Source organism: Pteropus vampyrus, unplaced genomic scaffold (genome assembly GCF_000151845.1).
Source record: "Pteropus vampyrus isolate Shadow unplaced genomic scaffold, Pvam_2.0 Scaffold108, whole genome shotgun sequence".
Taxonomy (NCBI): domain Eukaryota; kingdom Metazoa; phylum Chordata; class Mammalia; order Chiroptera; family Pteropodidae; genus Pteropus; species Pteropus vampyrus.
The window spans coordinates 1,604,073-1,610,949 of record NW_011888889.1 but is presented as its reverse complement, the minus strand read 5'-3'; positions in this window follow the sequence as shown (position 1 = coordinate 1,610,949).

Here is a 6,877-nt window from a genome sequence, read left to right as displayed (position 1 = left end):
CAAAGCTCTAGTGAATTTCAACTCTGTTTTATGAAATTAAAGCTACAGTTGTTATGTATCAGCCTACTTACTAGTAAACGGTGTCTATTCAATTTGCATCAGCAGCTACATTAAGTTTACTCTGACATTGTTATTTTCATAATTCTTTAAAAATATTATTTATTGTTTATTTTTGTCTCATCTGAGCCAAATACAAAACTTTTATCCCTGTAGTTATTTTCTTTCCTAGCACCATTCCTTTTACTAAGGAGTGTGTATGGTGACTGATAACTGAATTATTTACAAAATTAAGTCAGAAGTTCAGAGTATTTCAGGATGATGTTGATAATATGGTCAGTGAGCTCAAATAAAATCTGATTAGAGGTGGGATCACCATGAATCCATGTTGGTATCTTGTTGGATCTGACACCCTAAAGTTGACAAATGGATTAATAAAATAAACTTTCACTGATTAATTTACAATTATTAGCTGTCTTCATTCTTCTTCCCTCCCTCCCTCTTTCACTTGTTTGTTCATTCGTTTGTTCACATGGAGCAGTGGCTTCCAGTCTAAGATCCTCAGACTCTTAAAGACTTTTTGTTGTTAATCCGCTTTCGGAATCTTCATTATTTTTGTTTATCATTAAAGCATCACGATATTTTTATTTTTATTATTTTATTTTTTCAGCTTTATTATGATATAATTGGATTATAGTATTGTGTGAGTTTTAGGTATATAATGAGTTGGTTTGATATACTTCTATATTGAGAGATTATTACCACTGTAGTATTGGTTAACATCTCCATCTATTCACATAATTAAGATTTCTTTTTTTATGGTAAGGTCATTTAAGATCTACTCTCTTAGCAACTTTCAAGTATGTAATAAAGTAGTGTTAACTATAATCACCATGCTGTGCATTAGATCTCCAGAATTTATTTATTTATAACAAAGTTTATACTGTTTGACTAACATCTCCCCAGTCCCCTCACCTTTCTAGCCCCTCGTAACCACTACTGTGCTCTCTGTTTCTATAAGTTTGGATTTTTAAAATTCCACATGGAAGTGAAATCATACGGTATTTAACTTATTTCACTTAGCATAATTCTCTCAAGTTCCATCCATGTTGTTGCAAATGTAAGATTTCCTCTTTTTCATGGCTGAATAATATTCATGGCTGAATACACACATGCATATGTAATATTTTCTTTATCTACTCATCCATAGTCAGACACTTAGGTGGTTTCCATCTTTTGCCTATTGTGAAGAATGCTGCAATGAACATAGGAGTGCAGATATCTCTTTGGGTACTGATTTTTTTCTTTTAAATATGTACCCAGAAGTGGAATTGCTAGATCATATGGTAGTTTTATTTTTAAATTATTGAGGAATCTCCATACTGTTTTCTATAGTGGCTGTACCACTTTACAATCCAACCAACAGTATACAAGGATTGCCTTTTTTCTACATCCTTGCCAACATTTATCTCTTATCTTCTTAATAATGGCTGTTCTAACAGGCATGAGGTGATATCTCATTGTAATTTTGATTTGCATTTTCCTGATGATTGGTGATATTGGGCATCTTTTTATGTACCTGTTGGCCATTTGTATGACTTCTTTGGGAATACTGTCTATTATTTGTTTCCTCTGCCCATTAAATTTTTTTTTTTGTTATTGACTCGTATGAGTCTTTTATATATTTTGGATATTAACCCTTTATCAGATATGTGATTTGTAAATATCTTCTCCTACTCTTTAGATTGCCTTTTTGCTGATTGTTTCTTTTGCTGTGCGGAAACTTTTTAGTGTGATGTGGTTTCATTGGTTTATTTTGGTTTTGTTGCTTGTGCTTTTGGTGTCATATCCAAAAAAATCATTTCCAAACCCCAATGTTGAGGAGCTTCTTCCCTATGTTTTTTTTTTCTAGGAGTTTCATGGTTTCGGGTCTTATGCTTAACTCTTTAATCCATTTTGAGTTAATTTTTGTGAGTGGTGTAATATAGGGTCCATTTTCATTCTTCTACATGTGATTATCCAGTTTTCCCAGCATCATTTATTGAAGAGACTATCATTTCATCATTGACTATTCTTGGCTCCCTTGTCAAATATTAGTTGATATATATTGAGAGTTTATTTCTGGGCTCTCAATTTTGTACCATTGGTTTATGTTTTTATTTTTATGACAATACCATACAGTTTTGATTACTATAGCTTTGTAGTATAATTTGAAATCAGGAAGAAAGATCTCTCCAGCTTTGCTCTTCTTTATCAAGATTGCTTTAGGTATTCAAAATATTTTGTGGTTTTACACAAATTTTAAGGTTGTTTTTCCTATTTTTCTGGAAAATGCCATTGGAATTTTGATAGAAATTGCCTTAATCTATAGACAGTCTTGGAGTAGTATGGACATTTTTAACAATATTAATTCTTCTAATCTATGAACAACACAGGATATCTTTCCATTTGTTTGTGTTTTCAGTTTTTTCCATCAAAATTAGAGTTTTCAGTTTACAGATCTTTCACCTCCTTGATTAAATTTGTTTTTTGATGCTATTGTGAATAGGATTGTTGTCTTTATCTCTTTTTCAGATATTTTATTGTTATCTATTTCAGACATTTTATTGTGTAGAGATGCAACTGATATTTGTATCTTGATTTTGTATTCTGCAATTTTATTGAGTTTGTTTATAGTTCAAATACATTTTTGTTGGAGTCTTTAGGATTTTCTACATATAATATGTCATCTGGAAATAAAAACAATTTTGCTTCTTCCTTTCTCATTTGGATGCCTTTATTTATTTGTCCTGCCTAATTGCTCTGGCTAGGGCTTCAACTACTATGTTTAATAGGAGTGGTGAGAGTAGAAATCATTGTTTTGTACCTGATTTTGGAGAAAAAGCTTTTAGCCTTTCACCATTGCATAGAATGTTAGCTGCGGGCTTGTTATATATATGGCCTTTTTCATGTTTAGGTATGTTCCTTCTATACCCAGGATTATCAATTTGTTAAGAGTTTTTATTGTGAAAGGATGTTGTATTTTGTCAAATGCTTTTTCTACATCTATTGATATGTGATTTTTATCTTTCATTCTATTAATGGGTTATCACATTTATTGAGTCGCATTTGTTGAAGCATCCTTACATCCCAGGGATAAATCTCTCTTGATCATGGTGTGTATGATCTTTTAAAAATGTCATTGAATTCAGTTTGTTAATATTTTTTTGAGAATTTTTGCATCCATGGCAGGTCCTTGAATAATGTCGTTCTGTTCAACATCATTTTGTTATAATGTTGATGAGATGCTGTAGAAACTTAACTCTTGTTTATATCAATAGGTCTATGGTAAAGTTGGTTTCATTATATGTCATTTTATTTAAAGTCACAGAACCTGTTGACAACGTTAAGTGAGAACTTACTATATATTCATCAGGGGTATTAGTTTTCTTTTCTTGTAGTGTCCTTTTCTGGCTTTGGTATCACTGTGATGCTGGTCTCATGAAATTCTCCTCTTGAATTTTTTAGAAGAATTTGAGAAGGATTGGTGGTAATTATTTAAATGTTTGGTAGAATTCACCAGAAAAACCATCTGGTCTTTGTTTTTTTTTTGGTTAGGAGACTTTTGATTACTGATTCAATCTCTTTATTTGTTATTGATCTGTTCAAATTTTCTATTCATGATTCAGTCTTGGTAGGTTGGTCATGTTTCTACAAATTTGTTCATTTCTTACAGGTTATCCAATTTGTTGATATATAATTATTCATAGTAATGTTTATGATCCTTTGTGTATCAAATGCAATGTTTCATCTTTCATTTATAATTTTATTTGAATCTTCTCTCTTTTTTAGTCTAGCTAAAAGTTTATCAATTTTATGTATCTTTTCAAAAAACCAGCTTTTAGTTTTGTTGGTCTTTTCTAATGTTTTTCTGGTCCCTATTTCATTTGTTTCTGCTCTGATCTTTGTCATGTCTTTCTTTTTGCTAATTCTGGGCTTAATTTGTTCTTCTTTATAGTTTCTTGAGATGTAAAGTTAAGATCTTTATTTGAGACCTCTTTTTTTCTTAACATAGGCATTTATTGCTATAAACTTAGAACTGCTATTGCTAACTCCCGTAGGTTTTAGCATATTGTGTTTGTTTCAAGATATTTTTAAATGCCCCTTTTTATTTCTTCTTTGACTCTCATTGGTAGTTTAGGAATGTGTTGTTTAATTTCCATGATTTTGTAAATTTTGCAGGTTTTCTCCTGTATTAATTTCTGGTTTCATACCACTGTCGTCAGAAAATATAGTTGATTTCAATATTCTTAAATTTGCTAAGACTTGTTTTGGTGACTTATCATTTTATCTCTCCTGGAGAATGTTCTGTGTGCTTGAGAAAATGTGTATTCTGCTGCTGTTGAATGGAATGTTCTTTACATGTCTGTTAGTTTCAAAGTATGAATGGCATATATGTTGGCCTCAGGTATAGTTAAAGTCCAATGTTTCTGTATTGATTTTCTGTCTGGATAGTCTCCCGAGCTCCTAAGGAATCCTTGATGTGAGAGAAAGGGAGGGAGGTGTGTGTCTAAAGTCATATTTAATATTTTAAAGATCTCAACAAATTATATATTTATATAGATAAAGCTATACAGATTTAATAAATATGTATGAGCGCCTTTATTTCTATACAGAATTAAGTCAACATAGTAATGTTGGTTATCTCATATTGATCTGAAGCTTTAATGTATAGCTTTATATATCTTGATTAATTCAAAATAAAGTAAGAAACAAAAAAATTACGTAGTAAATATACTTTAAAAAACATTTTCAAACATGGAATAGGGCAGGGTGAATTAAAAATGATCCTTGATGGTAAAAGGTTAGGAACTACTGATTTTGGAAATCACAAAAAAGCACAAAAAAGCAAGATCTATACATGGCTATCAGGCAAGCTGTCTGTTTCTTTAAATACAGTTTTATTGAAACACAGCCACGCTCTGTGTCTGCTTTCCTGATACAATGTCAGAGTTCAATAGTTGCTCCAGAGACTGTATGGCTTGCAGAGCCTAAAATATTCACCATCTGGCCCTTTATAGAAAAAGTTTACCCTATTCTAGCATATCTTCTTCACAAATCAAGATACAGTGGGTGCTCCTTTAACTCATCTCCAATAACCGATTTGCCTGATAAACAACACTTTTTGGTACTCCTGTAAAACCTACTGACTGATGTCCACTGCAAACTGAAAGCTCCTGAGTTACTCTCAATACTCATATATTTCTGCTCCCATCACATACCTTGTATATTTTCTAAGATTCTGTTGTGTTTGTTCCCAAATATGTTTATGTCTTTCTTCCTACTATTATAAATATATAATTTAGTTAAATATTATGTAAACTGAGAAAATGAATATAACAAGAGTGTTGTCATTTCTCTGAAAAATAAGCTAAATGTGTTGGAAAGATGAGACACTACTAAAATAGTAGCTGCTAGATTAAATTGTAGGCAAGAAAAGTGGAAACAAATGGGGGAAAGTGATAAAATCTGTGACTCAGTTCTCAGATTGCTCTGCCCAGTTTTCACTTTATAGAAAAAAAGTAGAAATCAGAGATGATTTATCATTGACAAAGTTTCTGCAAGAAATTCTAATCAGTGAATCCATATAAGGCTTTGACAATGTGTTTGTTAATTGCTGCTACCCAAAGGAAAAGTAAATTTTCTTATGTCTTCATAACAGGAGGTAGTTTTACAACTTGGAGCAAGGAACCCACCAAAGTTAGGTTCCTAGCCTCCCACAGAGATTGGGAAAAATCTCCTTGAACATTAAGTTTCAAAGGGATGATGGCTCCCAGGTCTTTGAGAAAGACACACCTGGGTTGTAAAACTGGCCAGAGGTTTTTGAAAAGATTTACATCTCAAAAGGATGGAGAAAGAATTTACAATTATAGATGCTCCTTGATTTATGATGGGCTATAGCTTGATAAACCCTTCATAAGTTGAAAATATTGTAAGTCAAAAATGCATTTAATATACCTAACCTACGGAACATCATAGCTTAGCCTAGGCTGTCTTTACTGAATGTGTATTGCTTTTGCCCCATCGTAAAGTTGAAAAAATCATAAGTGGGACCATCGTAAGTTTAGGACCATCTGTATAAGTTTTCTAAAGTAAATGTTCTCAGAAAAGGGAGATCTGAGGCCTAGAGTCAGGAAGAAGTTTATCTAAAGTTTAGTCAAGCCGAGGGGAATGTCTTGGTTAAAGGTGTGATGTAAGAGGGAATTCCTACTGGACCAGAGGAGAAAACTTTCCACTCTGGAGGAAGTGAAAAAGTCCAAGGGCTTGTGACTATGGCAGGGAACTGCCTGAGTGTCTGATAAGGGACCCAGCCCCCGCCCCCTCCTGGGACTTAGTCAAATACACGATAAAGGACGGACAGATGAAGAAGGTCAGAGAATATCCTCACTGGTGCTTTGCTTCTTTTCTACATGCAGCTGACCCAGGAATGAAAGAGTGAGAAGGACACAGAGAGGTACCTGAGACATATTACCGTTTACCCTTAGCTTTTGAGTGCTGGGCAGAAGAGCCAGCAGTCATTCATGTGCTAATTGGGAAGAAACTTACAAACGTTCTGACAGGACAAGTGAATCGCAGAGGCCTGTAGAGGGACATGGAGGCCTCAGAATGTGAAGCCTTGGTGATTAGAGGCAAATGGCAGGTGGGTGACCAGAAACTTCAGCAGTGGGTGCCAGTACATACCCAAATAAAGACAGAATTGGCCACATGTCAGCAGACATCAGTGCAGAGTGCTCAGAGAAAAGACTTGACTGACCATAAACAGCAGAGACCAGGGAGACTCAGAGGACAGTCCCCCCCACCCCGCCCACCAGCAAGGATATGTGAGATTTCCTCTTCACCC